Raw genomic sequence first — 17,984 nt, 5'->3', positions numbered from 1 at the left:
ACAAGCTTGGAAGCAGGAGTGGCATCCACTTCTGTAATAGCTTGCCTCCAGAAACCCTATGAACCTGGAGAGAGGATGAGAGACACGCAAGCGTCGAGGACTCTCCATAGGGTCGCTATGAGTTGCCTGCAACTCGATGGCATTTAACAACGACAACAACTACAGTTACTACCTCTTCAGAGATGGGTAAATCTCTAACACATTATTTTCATTTTGTTGTTTCATTTAACATGTATGGTGAGTAATTATTTCCATCTAAAGAAGCAATGTGGGAAGACTTTCTACTCATGTTTTCTGGCCTGTTCCTTGAAATCCCTGGGAGAACACACAGAAGCTGGGAATGGTATTTACTGAGAAGGAGGTTTTAAGCAGGGCAAGGGATATGGAAGGAAGTGAGAGATACTTCTCACGGAGACCTCTGTGTAAATGATGAAATAAATGTGATTAATTAATTAAATTTAATTAAGCAAAAGAAAACCAACACATTAAACTGCAAAGCAAGGGTGACGGTATTCTCAGAGGGTTGTTTAATGACAGTTTACGGTCTATACACCTCTGTCTCTGTCATCCAGCACATCAATTTGTTACTGCTCAACTTATAAAATACTGTGCTGATTTTTAGGGGCTTCCTTTCCAATTAAAATGATTTTCTATGAATAGCTGTCCAGGGAGTTGCTGAGCGATGCAGACAGTTAAGAGTTTGACTTCTCCCTGAAAGGCTGGCTGCGGGGAGCCTCTCAGAGGACAGAGCTGGTGATCTAATCTGAAATGATCACAGTCGCGCAGGGTGGTTCTGCTCTGCACACATGGTACTCAAAAGTCAGAATCAACTCAGCTGGAGCCAGCAAACAGAAATGTCTACTAAGAACTTGGCCCCCTCCTCAGGCCTCTGCTGGAGCCCAGATCAACACAGAGAGTTCACCCCAACCCGGGCTTCTAACTGGGTTCCCTGTACCACATGTTGGGGACTGGGCTTCCAGTTCCCTCCCTCCTCTTCTCCAAACTCATTGCCACTGAGTGGGGACTGCCTCCTAGCTGACCCTCCAGGACGCTCCCAAAGGCTGCAAACTGCACCGGAAGAGGCTGCCCATCTCTCCTGAGGAGCAGCTGGTGGATTTGAGGTGCCCACCTCCGGGCTGGCAGCACAACTCCCTAGTGACTAGGCCACCAGAGCTTCCTCCTCTTAGACCTCACATTTTACTGGTAAAAGGAAAAAGTGTGGTCTGAGACATCGTGGCTCAGGGCCTACTGCATAGGGCTGCTAACCGGAAGGTTGTTGGTTCAAACCTACCAGCTCCTCTGCGGGAGAAGGATGGGTCACCTCTTCCCATCAACACTTGGTGCCACAGAAGCCTGATGAAGGGCACTGTGAGTCAGAAGCCCCTGGTGGGTTTGGTCTCGGAAGTCTGGTCAAGTTCATCGAGGTTCATGTTCCACAAAGGGAAACATGTTTTTACTAAGAAGACAGTCAAGGCTCTCAGGCAGTACCACCAGAATGTACCCATTGAGGCAGGAGGATTGTATTTTAACTGGAAAGTCTTTACAGAGTGTGAAAATACAGAGTACAAAACCTGAGCCCTTTCACAAAAGAAAAACTAAAGGGGAATGACAAAGGCCAAGGCCATGACTAGAAAAATGTGCAATTTCAGGTTCAAGAAAATGCTCCTGCTCCCATTCAGTACCTTTGCTATTGTGTTAACTCATCCACTGGTGGTAACTTCCATCGTTCTATGCACTCTTTGCCCCTGGTTGTCCACAGTCCCACGTTATCCACCACGGTAAGATCCACAAGGAGCTCCGGGCCACCATCAGCAGGGAGCTGCTCACCCCAAGGCAGTGCTTCTCCAGGAGTTCAAATCCCCCCGGGGCTCAGCAGGAGAGAGGCAGGCAATCTTCTCCCTGCATTACAGCCTTGGAAACCCAATGGAGGACCAGCGCCAAGTGGGTTCTGACCCCACGGCAATGAATGAGAGACGCTGTTCACGTCGGACTGCTTCCTGAGAGCTCAGCAGTGAGACCCCACCCCCACTTTGAGGAAGAAAGACGGGCTGTTTTCTGCAAGCAAGATTCACTCACAGCCTTGGATAGGAGTGGCCCTCATGAGCTGAGGCAGCTAGAAGGCAGGGACATGGGTTCCGTTTTTTTCCTCTTGCTGAGGCCTGAATAGCACAGTGGTTAAAGGGCATAGCTATTAATGGAAAGGTTGGCTATTGGGACTCACCAGGAGCTCTGTGGATAGGTGTGAAGATTGAAAGCCCTGGAAATCTGGCCTGCCCCATCATTTCCTTTCCAGGGAAGAAGGTCCATCCCATCATTTGGGATGTATCTTGCTAAGAAATCTATCATTACATTTTATCTCAAAAACAAAACAAAACAACAAGGTCTTGGAAAGCCTATGAGGCCGTTCAAATCTGTTTTCTAGAATTGCTAGGTGTCTAAATGAACTTGATGAAGTGGTTTGGGTTTCAAGTTTGTTAAGGGGCCATGGTGATTCAGTGGTTAAATGCTTAGCTCCTAGATGAAAAATTAGTGCTTCAGACCCACCCAATGGCTCAGGGAGAGCGAGAGAGAAATACTGGTGATGTGCCTCAGTGAAGACCACCCTGGGAGACCTTGTGGGGCAAATCAGCTCCATTCTGTGGGAGCTCCAGGAGTTGGAAATGACTCATGGCACACAGACTCTGGTACGGGGTTTCCTTCTGGTTTTCTGAGCAGAATTCCTAGTCCCCTGTCCTCCACAAGTATGTGGAAGTGAAAACGTCCGAAACAAGTACCATTAACTTTCCACCAGGCTTGTTCTGCTCCTTCTTCTGTGAACTCATGAATGAATCCTCAAGGCTCTTTGCTTAAGAACATGAGTAAACCACTGTACACACTTTTTCTTTCTCACCCAGTGCAGTGTCTGCCTGGTCCACATGTGGGCCTCTCTGCTAGACTGATGACACCTTGCTCCTGCCATTTCTGGCTCTGGGTTGAGCGGGGGGCGGGCGGGGAAATGTCCTCTTCAAACTACCTCACATGCCATTTGCTATACATGAATTGGCTTCTCCCAAATACGTGTGGTAGAGCTTAGCCAGGAAGCTCTAGTGACAACTCCATTTAAAAATGGGTCTTCAATGTTATGCCCATGAGGAAGTATGAGTGTAGGGTGTGTCATAAGTCAGTCTGTTTCGAGATTAAAGAACAGAGTCAGCAAGCAAGATTGATGGTGGAAGATAGACCTCATGTCCCATGAAGATGACCTGGAGCCAAGGAACAGAAGATGAGGAGAGAAAGGATCTCTTCAGGGCAGACAGCGCAATCTGGACTGCATTTACTAATCTGTGAAAAAATCCGCCTCTGTTCACTAAGGTCACCGTCTTGTGCGATTTTTGCCATAGTGGCATTCCTCTGGTGTTAAGACCATTTCTTTTTGGAAAGCTTTTTGGGTGCTGAGAAATAGTTTGGTTTCTCCTGTTACTCCTGTAATATCTATCAATTGCTTTTACATGTTTCTCTCTTGTCCAAGACGGTAAAGTTTTTGAGGTAGTTAGTATACTCCAAGGAGCCCTGGTGGTGCAGTTGGTTAACTGGTCAGCTGGCATCTAAAAGGTCAGCAGTTTGAAGGCACCATCCACCCCAAAGGGGAGGAAGATACGGTCTAGGAAGTCTGTGTGCTGTCAAGAGCCCGACTCAAATGATGGCAGCGGATTGATTGATTTGTTTTTAGTATCATTCATGGCATGTACTAAGAACTCAAAGGGCTGTGTTGACATAATATGTAACATGCCAGGATGCTAACTGAAATATTGGCAGTTCAAATCTCCCAAGAAGTCCTGGGCTGGGGGAGGGGGGAAAGATGACCGATCCCCTCCCACAAACATCTACAGGCTTCACATCCTGGTGGAGGGTCATTACGGGTAAGAACTGACTCGGCAGCGGTGGGTTATGTGGCACAGAGCTTAAGCCCTCGGCTGCTAACTTAAAGGTCTGCAGATCAAACTCTTCAGCTGCTTCCTGGGAGAAAGCTGTGGTACTTACTCCTCTTTGTACAGATTTACAGCTCTACTTTCCCAACAGGGAAGCTCTACTTGGTCCCAAAGGGTGGCTGTGAGTCAAAATCCACTCGATGGGTTTTCCCCCCTTTCTCTTTCTTTTTTAAGGATTCAGTAAGCCTTAGTTAAATGCATTAGGGCTCCAACAACAGTGCCCATTGCTTCTGCAGGGCTAGATCATTACGACTTGTACCGCCATCAGCTTCTTTGTCTCTTGCTCTCTATTGACTTAAAACTATTATTTAAGATGTCTCATTTACCGGATAAACTGCAGAAGTAACCATTTCTTTGGGAAATAGATTACCCACTGGTCTAAGATTATAGGAGCTAAAATCAATAATGTGACAAGCATTATACGCTGATTCTGCTTCTGCTTTTCAATGAAGACAGTAATATTTCTCCATTTGCTGACTCTGTTAATATAAGAAAAGTAGTCAGAGGAAATGATATTGATGAAAGCAGCTCCTTAAAAAACGTAGAAAAGCGGCAGACACAATTTAGCACGTCTCAGGGCAGCTGACTCCAAGACTATACTACCTCTCCACCCCTAAATACACTGTCCTGTGTGCTGACTCTGGTCCACCTTCTCTTCCAGCTGCTTCCGAGAGAGTGCCGAGATTTCTGGCCCAGATCAAATCAGGTTACGCAGAAAGGAACAGAGCTGCAGACATAGAGAGCCCTAAAGAAGAGGCGAGATGAACGTTTCATACAGAAAAACATGATGAAAAATTCTGGTTTTAACCATTTTTGAGTTTCCATTTTCCTGTGTAAAAAATGAGCAGGTCTGGACGCCTGGTAAGAGGTTCATGATTAGGCCTTTTGGTGCCACTTGAAAGGTCTGCTGGTAGGAGCCATCAAGACAACCGGCCCGCAGCAACCTAAACACGACGGAACACAGCCGCCTGATCCTGGCTGTCCGCACACCCCTCGTCTCCTGGGTTACACCGTTGGCATGGCCACCATGTCCTTCCATCTTGCTGAGGGTCTTCCATTGTTTTGTTGTTCTTCTTGTTGTTGAACTTCCGTTTTACTAATCACGATTTTTACAATTCTTTTTAACTGAAGGGGCCAGCTTGCTTTAAACTCTATTTCACATATGATTTGCTAGGTTGTGCTTCTTCCTTGGGCACTTTCCCTTCCACTTAGGAACCTCCATTTAAGGTAAGAAGGGTTGGAGGTAACTGTGGAGATCTTGATCCAGGGCTCACACACAGGAGCACACACGATGCCCATTATCACAGACACGGAACACACAGCACTGCCTGCGTGACACACATCCACACAGAGTCGATTCCTCGTTGGCTGTGTTTCCCTTGTCACATGGCTGCTGTTGGACGGCCTCAGACTGTCCGCTGAGTCAATAGCTACACTTTCTCTCAGGTGTCCCTGCCTTCCTCTTTCTCTTCACTACCGAGCGGACAGCTGATGCTTTAGCCTACCCTGTTGAAGATCAAGGAATTTCTCTCTGTTCATATTTATTTCACTATAGTTAGACACTGATTGTGAGCCTCTCTTTCTACAGAGACCAGTTCAGACGTTTTCCAATTCAGCTAGACGTAGGAGCAGGAAAATACTGCACAAGACCCAAGGAGTCACTCTCTTTCCCCAGAAATGATCACAAAACAGACAGATTTGGAGAACAGGGAAGGAGGAAAAGGTTACTAGAACAATGCTAACCTTTTCTTCTCCCAATGCGTTATGTACTTCTGTCTAAAAAGGAAGCATTTGACCTTTTCTATAATTTACCCATAAGTTTTATATTTACTTGGGAATATCATTATGGTAACAGAAATGTGGAATTGATTGTGGATTTTGCCTCTCAAATCTAGAGTAAGACTTGAGTCAGAAGTGAGGCAGCTCTCTAAACTTTTCAGGACTAGATCTAGATGACTAAACCACACAATGTAAACCTTACGTGAAGATAACTTTAGGCATATCATGAAGGTTCCTTCTGGACTTCAGTGACGAAGGGAAAGAGGGCGAGAAAGCACTGGGTGAGGTAAGCCCCTCCGTACTTTATCTGAGTGGAGACTATGAAGAAGACAAGTGGCAGGGAGAATGCTGTCCTAACAGGGGCACTACCTCACATGGTCCGTATTTGGACGCAGGGCTGCAGAAACCTCTCTGTTGAGTCTCCACCTTGCCAAGCATCATGTCCTTTGCCAGACACTGTCCAAAGCGTGCATGATGAACTTGCTTTATAGGATCCTTCTGGCTGCACTTTCTTTCAACACAGATGTGCTGACATATTCAACATTCACTGCCAGCGCCATAATTCAAAGGTGTACGTTCTTATTCAGACTTTCTTCTTCACTGTCCAGCTTTTGCAAACAGAGAAAGTGATGAACCAATGGAACAGTCTTCCAAAAGGCCACACAAGTACAATTCCACTTCAGCTGACACTAGGCTGGGCAGCCCAGGGCCGATGGTGTTTGGACCTGAGGCTCTCTTTGGTCCTCAAGGTCATGGACAACTTCTGCATATTCAAACACTCAACTACAGAGACTAGTGGAAGGGCAGGACGCCTGTGTTGTGCTGAGACGTTTCTGTTGTTGTTGGGAACTGCTGATTTTCAACCGGCCCACAGCTGACCCTCCAGTGGGTTTTCCGAGCCAGGAAATCACATGGGAGGACATGGCCCATTTTTTTCCAGTGGAGAAGCTGGTGAATTTGAACTTTTGCCTTAGTGCTAAAATGAGTAACCTAAAAAGGATGATGCGTGTTCATATCTCCTCCTCTTTGTTGGGAAAATCCTCAAGGAAATCTTATAAAGAAAAGAGAAATCTGTCTTTTCTTTTCCCATGCAAATTATTTTGAATACATTAGGATATTTGTAATTTCCTGTAGTAACACTTTCATGTCCTTGCCTGTGAGAACTAATCAGCAAAGGTTTTCATTTTCTGTGATCTCTCATTTATATAGACCTCCAGCCAGCTCTACAGTCTCTACAAGAATTTGTGGAAATGATTTTTCCTTAAATTTTGGCCAACACCTCTTCCCAATGCCTCCACAGTCTAATTTCAGGCCTCTATTAACCACCTGAAGTACAATGTAACAAGAATACTTTTCATTTTGATAAATGTTATAAAAAGCTTATCACTGGCCAAAAACAAGTTAAAAAAATGAGCCAAAAGAAAAAGGTATTTCTAGGTAAGCAGTAGTTAGGATGACCTCGATTTCAACCACTTGAGAAGAGTCCAACATGAAAAAAGGGGTCACCGGGGCACGGCCCATTGGAGTGCAAGAGCCTTTCTGCCACCCTAATTCACATCTGGCATCAGAAGAGACTGAACTAGTAGGTTAAAGAGAACTCTGAGGGGCGATGAGGCATCCTGAGCAGCCAGTGAGTGACACAGTACTGGGAGAGAGAACAAGGCCCAGCAGTAAACAAATGCAGACTTGGACAAGAGTGAGGCTCGGGAAAGGACAATGGGTCAAATGGCGACAGTATCAACAAGGGATCAGGACTGTCGCTTCTCGAACAAGAATATTTTTCAGTGAACAAGCTGGCGATATCCTGGGACAGAAAAGGTCGCATACTCCAGAAAGCAGGGAGAGAAGAGTGGGGCCAACAGAGGCAACACAGTCAACACTGATGGAGGAATTGCTGTCAGAACCCTGTCCGTGGGGCAAACTCTGGACAGAGCTCACCGGTGCGTGCGCTCCCACCCGGCCTGAAGGTGCCGGCTGCACAGCCTGGGCCACATGAACGGAAACAGCTCGGTGAGACCATCCAATTCCCCTCACCCAGGATCTCAAGCTCGGAGACATGATGGCATCCTGCTGCGTGTCAGGTGGAGAAAGGGAGGGAAGCAAAGGAGAGCAAAGAGAGCCTGGAAGGAGGCACAGGTTTACTTTTTTTTAAAAGTCATCCCACAAACACCCATCAGCCACTCATATTAGAGGAAGGCTCGCAAATACAGGGCATGGCTGTATGGTGACCAGGGGGACGCCCATGAATGGATTCAGGCATTCTCTGAGAAAGCTCTACTCTAACTACAACATCCCCATTAGCGTCATGCATGCCCAGACTCAAACACATTTCACTCAGGCTTCTAGAAACGTCCTTAATGAATAAATAAATACTTCTAAGAAGGTTGAAGGGTGAGAGTGAGAGGAAAATGAATCAATCACTTTATCACTTACAAGTATATAGAGAAAAAGGTTTTGCTTTTCTGGAAAAGACAACTTTAAGTATATATCAAGAAGACAGAGCAGAGTATTACAATGGAATGTGAAGATTGTTGGAATTGGAGAATAAAAAGGGAAGAATTAATTCTTCATTCCTCTAGCTTAGAGACCTGAAAACCAAACTTAAGCCCCAAGTCACAATATTGAAAGATACTATGGGCAATATATAGAATGACCCAGAAAGCATCAAAAGAAGTTGGAGGGAATACATAGAGTCAATGTACCAAAAAGAACTGACACCGGAAAATTTCAGGAAGCATCATATGAGCAGAAGCCAATGGTAATGAAGGAGGAAGTGGAAGCTACATTGATGGCACTGGTAAAAATAAGGCCCCAATAACATATGATGCCCCAGATGTGCTCACCAGTCTATGTCAGGTAATTTGGAGGACAGTTGTCTGGTCAATGGATCTGAAGAGGTCCATATTTATTCCCATTCCCAGGAAAGGTGATCCAACAGAATGTGGAAACTATCAAACAATATCATTACTATCACATGCAAGCAAAATGCTGCTGAAGATAATTTAAAAAATCACTAGAATAGTACATAGAAAGGGAATTTCCAGAACACTAAGCTGGATTTAGAAGAGACTGTGGCACCGGGGTTATCACTGCTCATGTCAGATGGATCTTGGCTGAGAGTAAAGAACACCAGAAGAATGCCTATTTATGTTTTGTTTTTATGCAAAGACATTTGACTGTGTGGATCATAACAAGTTATGGCTAACATTCAGAGTAATGGGAATTTCAGAGCACTTCACTGCGCTCATATGAAACCTACAGCTGTACTGGGAGGCTGCTGTGTGAACACCCCAAGGGAATAGTACATGGTTTAAAATTAAGACAGGAGTGTGTCAGGGTTGTATTCTCTCTCCATATATATTCTATCTATATGCTGAGCAAATTATTAGAGAAGCTGGACTCTAGGAAGAACAACGTGGCATCAGGATTGGAGCGAGACTCATCAATAACCTACATTATGCAGATGATACAACCTTGCTTGCTGAATGTGAGGAGGACTTGAAGCATTTGTTGCTGAAAATTAAAAAAAAAATATATAGCCTTCAATATGGATTGTATCTCAATGTCAAGCAAACAAAGATTCTTATCACTGGACCTGATAGGCAACATCATGATGGATGGAGAAAAGACTGAAACTGTCAACAACTTCATCTTACTTGGATCCACAATTAACACCCTTGGTACCAGCTGTTAGGAAACCAGGGGATGTACTGTACTACGAGAGTCTGCAGTTAGGGATCTCTTCCAAATTATTGAGGAATAATGATGTCAGTTTGAGGACGAAGGTGCATCTGATTCAGACCATGGCCTTTCTGATCACTTGCTATGCATCTGAGAGCTGGACAATGAATAGGGATGAGAGAAGAATGTAAGTCTTTGAGCTGTGCTGTTGGAGAAGAGTCGTGAACATCCATGGACTGTCAAAAGAATAAACAAATATGTCTTGGAGAGTGTGCAGCCAGACTGCTCTTCAGAGGCAAAGATGAGGCTTCGCTCATATACTTTGGGTATGTTGCTAGGAAGGGCTATTCCTTGGAAAGGGACATGATGGTCAGAAAGGTAGAGGGTCAGTGAAGGAGAGGATGACCCTTGACCAGGTGGAGTGACATAGTGACTGCCGCCACGGGCTCTAATGTGTCAGGAAGTGTGAAGATGGGACAGGATAGGGCAGGGTTCAGATCTGTTCATAGGGTCGCTATGGGTTGTACGACAAAATCTACCAACTACAGCAACAAGAGGTGTATATATACATGTCAGTCCTTACTGTTGATTTTATACAGAGGGCTGCATGGAAATACCTGCTTCCTGGTGGGTCAAGGTCAGTCTGAGTGGCTCAGTAGGTTATGCACTTGACAGTGAATTTGGTGGTTTGAAGTCACTGGTCTCTCCTCTGGAGGCAGTATGCTTCTGTACAGATGACAGCCTTGGAGCAGCTCTCCTCTGTCTCTAAGACAGCAAGGAATCAGGAAAGACTCGATGGTAACAGGTTTGGATCTGTTTTGGTGGACTGCGAGGGACAGTGGGAACAGAGGGGGCCCTACACAGAGCAGACAATACAAGTGAGTTAACCTTTGTGATTTTGGCAAGAGAATGAAGGCACACCAGGCTGAGAGGCTTCGGTTCTCCTGGATTAATGGCCAGGAAGAGAAGGTGAGAAGAAAAAGAGAGTGGCCTCCTTGCTGCTCATCAAACCAGGGAGAGAAGGTGCGGAGAGAAGTTGAGTTTTCTGGACTCTTCTCTAACATTCTTAGTCCAGCATCAAACTGTCATAAAGAGAATAAAATGGCTACACAGGAAGCAGATAGAAAAAATTTACTCTTTTACCCTTGAAATGTAATGGAAATTCTAGCAGTATCTATTTCATCTTATTTCTTTTAATGGTCAGAGCCTTTGGCTGCATTTTGTAAATACCTATCACAGATCAAAGCAATCTCAGTGAAAAATACCCCATCCAGCTCTGCCAGTTGTTAGAGCTCCTTGGAAGTACTCATTTTAAATGCCAGCCTCTCTTTGAACAAAAGATTATTTGCTGCCTACGGAATGCCTGTTTCATTCCATTTCTCTTATTGTATATAAGGATTAATTTTAGACTCTCAATTATATGCACTTTTTTATCACTCTGTTGTCTACAATTCTAAATGCCTGAGCTATAAAGTTATATATCCACAGTAGGTTTTTCCCTCCCTTTCCCATACTGGGACTTATTTCTCATTTTAATGCTTAAAGATAGTATCTTCTGTTCGTGTCATTATATTTTCCCGACAAATTGCAGTGAAGAAGGAATTAGTGAGATAGAAAACATGAAAACTGGAAAAGTAAAGTTGTCTTATTGCAATTAGCACAGTAAAACGGGTGCTGAAAGATGAGCCTGGGTTTGGGGGAAACCCTGTCAAAGAGGGAAATCTGAGAAATTTTCCAAAAAAGAGGTCAAGGCCCCATATCCCAGGGGTGGAAAACTTCTGAGAATGGAGCAAACAAGGCTGTCCCTTTGAGTTGTGGCTCTTACAGGCTTTCGTGTATTACATCAAAGCCATGTCCAAGTCCTGCCTCTGTACTGAGAACATGACCTTGTTTGTAGACACAGTCTTTGAAGATGTTGTCAGTTAACTTGAGGGCATTCAGGAGTAAGACCTGTCCTAACCCAATATGACTGGTATCTTCTTCTTCATAAAGGAGAAAAAACCACAGAGACCTACAGGAAAAATGAGCATGTGACAACAATGTTAGGCTGCAATGAATAAGCCCAGGAACACCTGGAGATACAAGAAGCAATGAGGAACAGGAAGACATCTACCATTAAGACTCAGTAAGGAGTTAGGGTTGTTCACAGGGTCACTATGAGTCCTAGTTCACTTGACGGCACCTAACAAGAACAATGACAACAAGGGGTCCCTTGTGCAAACAGTTAAAATACTAGGCTGTTAACGGAAAAGGTGGTGGCTGAGGTCCATCTAGAAGTAGCTCCAGATAGTCTTAATGATCCACTTGGAAAGAACCAGCCACTAAAAGCCTACAGCTCTCAGTTCTCCTTTGATTCACATGGGTCTGTAGGATTTGGACTGACTTAACAGTAAGTGGTACTCGTATGACCAGGAAGGTGCACGGATGTGGAACACTTGGCCTCCAGAACTGAAGCACCACAACTGCCTTAGCGGTCACTCAGAAAACCTGTGCAGATGCCCTGGCAACGTCACCTGGCTGCCAGGGCTTTGCTGTTCCCTCTACAACGACGCACTGTCATCACAGGACTGCGAGAGGATGAGGCATCATCAATGTGCGGCCTGGAGACAGCTGAGGGAAAGCACTGTTGTACCCCGAGAACTCAAACATCCTCCCTTGATAACATTCTCTTGTTGTGCTTCTGACCATCCCAGGCCGCTGCTCCTTCTCGCAGATGAGGCTGCACTTTCTGTTTGGAGACTGTGGCCTGTGACACAGTGTCTCTGACTGGCCCAGCCCAGCCCACCCTCACCCATCCTCTATCCTCACCAGAGAGCTGCCTGTTTGTCTCTGACAAACTGCTTCGCCCAGCCAAGTGGCAGCTGTGCACTGGGGAAATCTTCCTTCGGCTTCTACCAACACAGACATTATTTGAGAGGGGAACAAAAGCACTTGTCTACTGCACCAGAGCGTGCAGAGGTCATTTTTCAAGCTGTTCCTCCTGCAGTGAAAGGTTTTGATTGTATAGCGCTAGTAATGTTGCCTTTTCGGAAATTCATTTTTGCTCTCAGGGACTGGGCTAGCTTTCCCCCTGCGGCAAGATTCATTCTATGGGTGCAACGGAGCAGGTCTGTGGTGGAGTCACAACTGCCAGCAAACACACCCATTACCAGCCCTCCTGTCTACTGTCTTTAGATCTGATAGAAACACACTAGGCAAAACCTGCTTAGAGCTGATCAGGATTTGAGGAAATGGAAAAGGCTTATTTTCTTCCTTTTGGATTTGGGCGACCTGACATATTTTTCTCTGGGGTTCCATTTAAAACACAGCAATTTACCTGGGCATCAAAAGTGAGAAAATGGAATTTCTTTTAATGATGTTGTCTTGTTGCTCTGGGCTTTCTATGTTATTTCATGGACCATTTGGATCCTTTTATTTACCAGTAAATACAACAGTAATATGGATTTCCTCAAGATACTGCACTTGCCACTTGAAATTTCAGTGTTGAAGGTTTAGCATTCATATTTTAGTGATCAAGAATGTGACAGAATTTAAAATTAGGCTGATGGAGTGGTTGGATAGTAATGTAAACATATACCAAAGAATATAATCTAGTAGCTAAAAATCTAAAGCAGGAATTGAAATACAGCTGGATTCTGTGTGCATGGACACAGGCTTCTGTTAGGGGTTGTGCTAAGGAAAGTCTGTGTTTCAGGGTCCAAATGATGAAGGCTGAGGTTTGGAGGGGTCTGGTATACAGAAAATTAGGGCTGATAAACCACCATTCTCAAACAAGAAGGTATTTTTGAAATGCAGAAGAACTACCAGATTTCAAAAATACAGTCATTCCGACTTCCGGTGGATGCCTGAAACCCCAGGAAGAGCGGAGCCCTGTTTATTTATTACCGTGTTTATTTCCTGGATAGACATGTGACAGGCACCCAGGGTGTGTTCACCCATGATACATCTGGGCACTTGACACCTGCAGGGGCCGGTGCAGCTGCACACTCAACTGTGTCCCAGGCTGGTGCCCGAGGAGGAGGAAGGAGAGAGCTCTGGGATGGGGCAGGGGAGCGGGAGATTTCACTACACTGCTCAGGAAGACACGCGATTTAAATAATTCTGGGATGCAGGAAGGTGCACAATTCAAACAGGCCTGGAACGTGGATGTCAAGGGGAAACCGCGGAATGCTAAAGCAGGAGGAGGGACCACTGCAAGGCACTATGTACACAGGGGTTAGCAGCACACACTCTTACCAACATGTCATCCAGGCACAGACCACATGCTCCAGGGCAGCCTTGGGCAGGTGCTTTGTGGAGTCTGTCAGGAGTGGGGAATGTTTTGTTTAGGACACAGTTCGGGAACCTCTTGGAGGGGGCAGAAAGAGCTGTTTGTTCCTTTAAGTCTCCAGGCATGTGTGATAAGGAAATATTTGGGAGAATAAAATGAAAAAAGATACTTGGGAACCAGAAGAGCAGGCAGACTCACATGTGGTACAGAGATGAGGTCCTAACAGGAAGAGACAATGGAAGGTAAACTGGGGCTTGAATGAGAGCGAGCATATCTAAATGGAACTGGAGAGACCATGCCCTGGGTTGGCATGTTTAGTCCAAGTTTACAGGGACCCTAGCAGATGGGCTAAAACTGCCCCTTAGGGTTTTCCAAACCCCCATCTTTAAGGAAGCACATTTAGGGATGTGCTACAGCTTTCCTTCAGAGAGGCTGGTGGGTTTCAGTTACTAACTGACTTTCAGTTAGTAGCTCAGTGCTTCACCATTGCATCACCAGAACTCCTAAAATCAATCTCCTCACCCAGGTAAACAAAGCACTTCCTAGCTTCTGATCAGTGACTATGTAACCCTTTGCCACCAAGCTGCCTCTCTCTCTCTCCATTCCCACAGAACAAGGTGGACCGGGCTGCCCACTGGAATCCTTCCTCACCTCGTCCTGCAGCCCTGCCGCTGGCTTTCTCTTCAGCATCTAAGCACCACTGCACCACCAGGACTCTATCTTGAAGCCAGTCCTCTGGTAAACCAGAGAGAGGATGCCTTTACGTGTGAACTAATTGCTTTTCCATCTCAACCCTGACATCCTCAGAGGACATGAGATCAAAAGTAGACAGCCCTCAAGGAGTGTCTATATCATGCTAAGTGGACTGAAAAATCCAAGAGCTTCTCTGTTTTCTTCTTATTGGGTATTTGATAGATAAGCGATATTAAGCTCCTGTAGACAGAAAGCCTATCCGATCCTCTCTAAGTTTCTGACAGAGAAACCAAAGATGTGCATTTTGGAGAGATGACATGAAAACCCAGTGCTGTCAATTTCAACCCCCAGTTACCCGACAGGACAGTATGGGACAGTCCCGTTGCCCAGGCTGCAGGCTGTTATGAGAGTGGACTGTCTCATCTTCTGTCTTCAAGCAGGTGGTGGGTTTGTTCTACTGACTCCCATCAGGTGGTCAATGCTGAGCTCACTACAGATCATGAGACATATTAGCTCAAATCTACCCTGTCAGGTCCATACTGACTCATGGGCAAACCCATTGAATTTTCAGGGCTCTACATCTTTTTTTTTTAAAATTTTATTATTATTATTTTGTGTGTGTACTATCAAAACGGACCTGACTGGTACAGGAGGAGATTGTTGCTCTTTCTCCAGCAGAGCATCGGGTAGATTCGAACCATGTACCTCTGGGATTACAGTACAGCTTCTTGCCACTAGGCCACCAGAGCTCCCTTCTACGTCTTTATAAGAGAAAATGGCTCTTCCTCCTCCCTCAGAACAGCTGGTCTTGTGGTTAGCATCCCAACACAGAAGGCACTGTGCCTTTACTGCTTGGTTATTCATGGCTTAGCTTTAAACACTTACACACACACACACACACACACACACACACACACACACACACACTCTGAGCCATGACACTTACGTTCTAGGCTGGTCTCTTCGGCAGAGATGAGATGTTCCAGGTTGGATGAAGGCATTCATTTCAGGAGGAGAAAAGTAAATGACTTGGATAATTGTTGCTTTTCTAAACCTGAGTCAAGGGTCTGAAGGTGTTGATGTGAGTGGCATCAACTACTGCCCTGCTCTTCCCTGAAGAATGGGTGAGACTATCACGGCCCTCCACTAGTGGCCAGAAGTTACAGGAGAACTGCAACGTGACCTCACAGAATGAGGCAGGATTAAATGTAGATCTCCCCTGGGAACAGAGCTGAAGCAAGTGCGTATCTTATCTGAGAAGAGCGCCAATTGCCTCTGGTTACCATAACATTGAAACTCTGTATGTAGCCTTAACCTTGCCCTCTCCCATCCAGAGATTCTCCCCTAAACTAAGCCCTTGGTCTGTCTAAAGACAGATCAGACAGCATTAATCCTCCATGTTCACAATTCACATAGCAGAGGATAGACTTTCAACGAATCCTTGGTTCCATTCTATTTACAAAGTTAACACTGTCTTTGTTATTCATATATGTGCTTTAGGTTCTCATTTGTAACTGAAAGGAAAATCATTCTTGAGAGGTCATTTGCTCCATTTTTGTTCTCATCAATAAAGACATACTTTTAAGTCAACACATTGTAAGGTTTCTGCTGTATTTAAAAATGCCTTCCAAGGCAGGCAGCTCAGGAAGGAGGTTATGTAATTAGCACTTTTCGGATGGATGACTAGCGTCCAGGTGAGGAGGTGAAAATGCACAGCGCAGAACAAAACACACCTGCATGTGCACGCCCACAACACGGTGTGGCCGGGGCGGGAAAGGAGAACAACTGTTCTGTGTTTGAGAATCAAAGCATTATTTCTCCTGGCTTTTTAAGGTACATTGTCATGAAAATACTTTTATTTATTGAAGTTATGCATTTATTTCTACTTTCAGATCTGGTCAGAGGACTTGAGGCGCTTGGTGCAGAAAATAAAGGACTACAACCTTCAATCTGGATTGCATCTCAATATTAAGAAAACAAAAATCTTCACCACTGGACCAAGAGGGCAGCATAATGATAGGTGGAAAAAAGACTGAAATTGTCAGCTTATAATTCATCTTACTTGAATCCACAGCAGATACTCTTGGTGCCAGAGGTCATGAGATCAGGAGATGGATAGCACTGGGCAAGTTTGTTGTCAGGGATCTCTCCAAGGCCCTGCAGAGTCAGTTAGAGACTAAGGTGTGCCTGATTAAAGGTATGGTCTTTCCAATCACCTGCTATGCATCTGAGAGCTGGGACGTGATAAGAATGACAGAGGAAGAACTGATGACTGAGCTGTGATGTTGAAGACGAGTACTGACTCTCCTTCCCACGGGCTGCCAAAAGAACAAACGGGTACGTCCTGGGAAAAGTGCAGTGTGTTCTCCTTGTCGGCAAGGACTGCGAGGCTTCATCTCTCATACTCGGGTCATGTTGCAAAGAGATACTTCTTGAAAAGGGACATCAGTCTTAGAAAGCTGGAGGGTTAACTGAAGAGAGGAAGATTCTCAACAAGATGGATTGACACAGTGACTGAAGCAATGGGCGCAAGTGCGTCAGAGATGATGAGGACGGCACAGGATAAACCAGGGTTCAGAAAGGTCGTTCATATGGTCGCTGTGAGTCATACATGACCTGACATCACCCAACAACAACAACAATGGCTACCTTACTGAAAACTTCATCTAGCTCCTGAAGTAAACCAAACAACCAACAAAATCGCCCCTCCTGGTGCAGTGGTAAAGCACTGGTCATCAGAGCTCTCTCGAATAACGGCTCTGTCCCCACATGATCTGGTGCTGAGGGTATGAATGAAGAGTGTTTCCTGCACGAGCAATGGTTGCACATGGCAGGGTCTAGGTCATACTTTGGCCAATCTGCTGTCAACTACTCTCCAGGGAGGGAAATGTCTTAGCCTTGACAGAAACATCGCTCCAGAACATAGAAACGCATGTGGGTGTAGAGCTAAGTTTAAAAGTTGCTAAAATGTGGATACGAAAGCATTTTCTTTCTTGTTAGTCTGATTAAACAAATCAACCCACTTAATTCAAATCACCTGAATTACTAATGGTTTGGGTTTTAAATTCCACTGAATTTACTGAACTAGTTTCTGCCAATTGTAAAGAGCTCAAAAAAGCTCAGCTGCCTTGAGTTGGAGCTGCCTAAAGGCTCACCCCGCGCTGGGTTTCCCACTCAGAGCCCGGCTGTGGCGGCAGTGCAGGTGACTGACACCTTCAAGGCTCCTGGGGCCTAGAGGGGCAGAGGATGCCCGGCCACCAGGAAAGTGGCTTAAACTGTGCGCTCACGGTCCAGGGCTGGATTTATGATTTCCCCTCTAAAATGGAGCACTTACAAATGACTTCAAGATTACGTACTGCCTTAAAATTTAAAACCGACCACAGTAGAGTTAATTAAGAAACGCTGTTACCGCCATTCTCTGCTCTTGGCATGTAAGGGACATCGTGGCAATTCCTTCACATGCTGCCTTAATGCCCCAGTGCTGCTGTCACAGAGACACCACAGTTCAGTGTCTCAGTCACCCAGTGCTCCCGTCACAGACACCACAGTTCAGTGTCTCAGTCACCCAGTGCTGCTGTCACAGACACCACAGT

At 45.4% G+C, this 17,984-nt stretch overlaps 1 protein-coding gene across 1 annotated transcript in view; it reads right to left on the bottom strand.

Annotated features, from left to right (window-relative positions):
* DOK6 (docking protein 6) overlaps positions 1-17,984 on the bottom strand; it is a 297,299-nt gene that overhangs the window by 70,756 nt on the left and 208,559 nt on the right. The gene's annotated exons all lie outside the window — the stretch shown is intronic.

This window comes from Elephantulus edwardii, unplaced genomic scaffold, assembly GCF_000299155.1.
Source record: "Elephantulus edwardii isolate Elephantulus edwardi_28Jun2011 unplaced genomic scaffold, EleEdw1.0 scaffold00118, whole genome shotgun sequence".
Lineage (NCBI taxonomy): Eukaryota > Metazoa > Chordata > Mammalia > Macroscelidea > Macroscelididae > Elephantulus > Elephantulus edwardii.
This window is presented reverse-complemented; position numbering and strand designations above follow the sequence as displayed.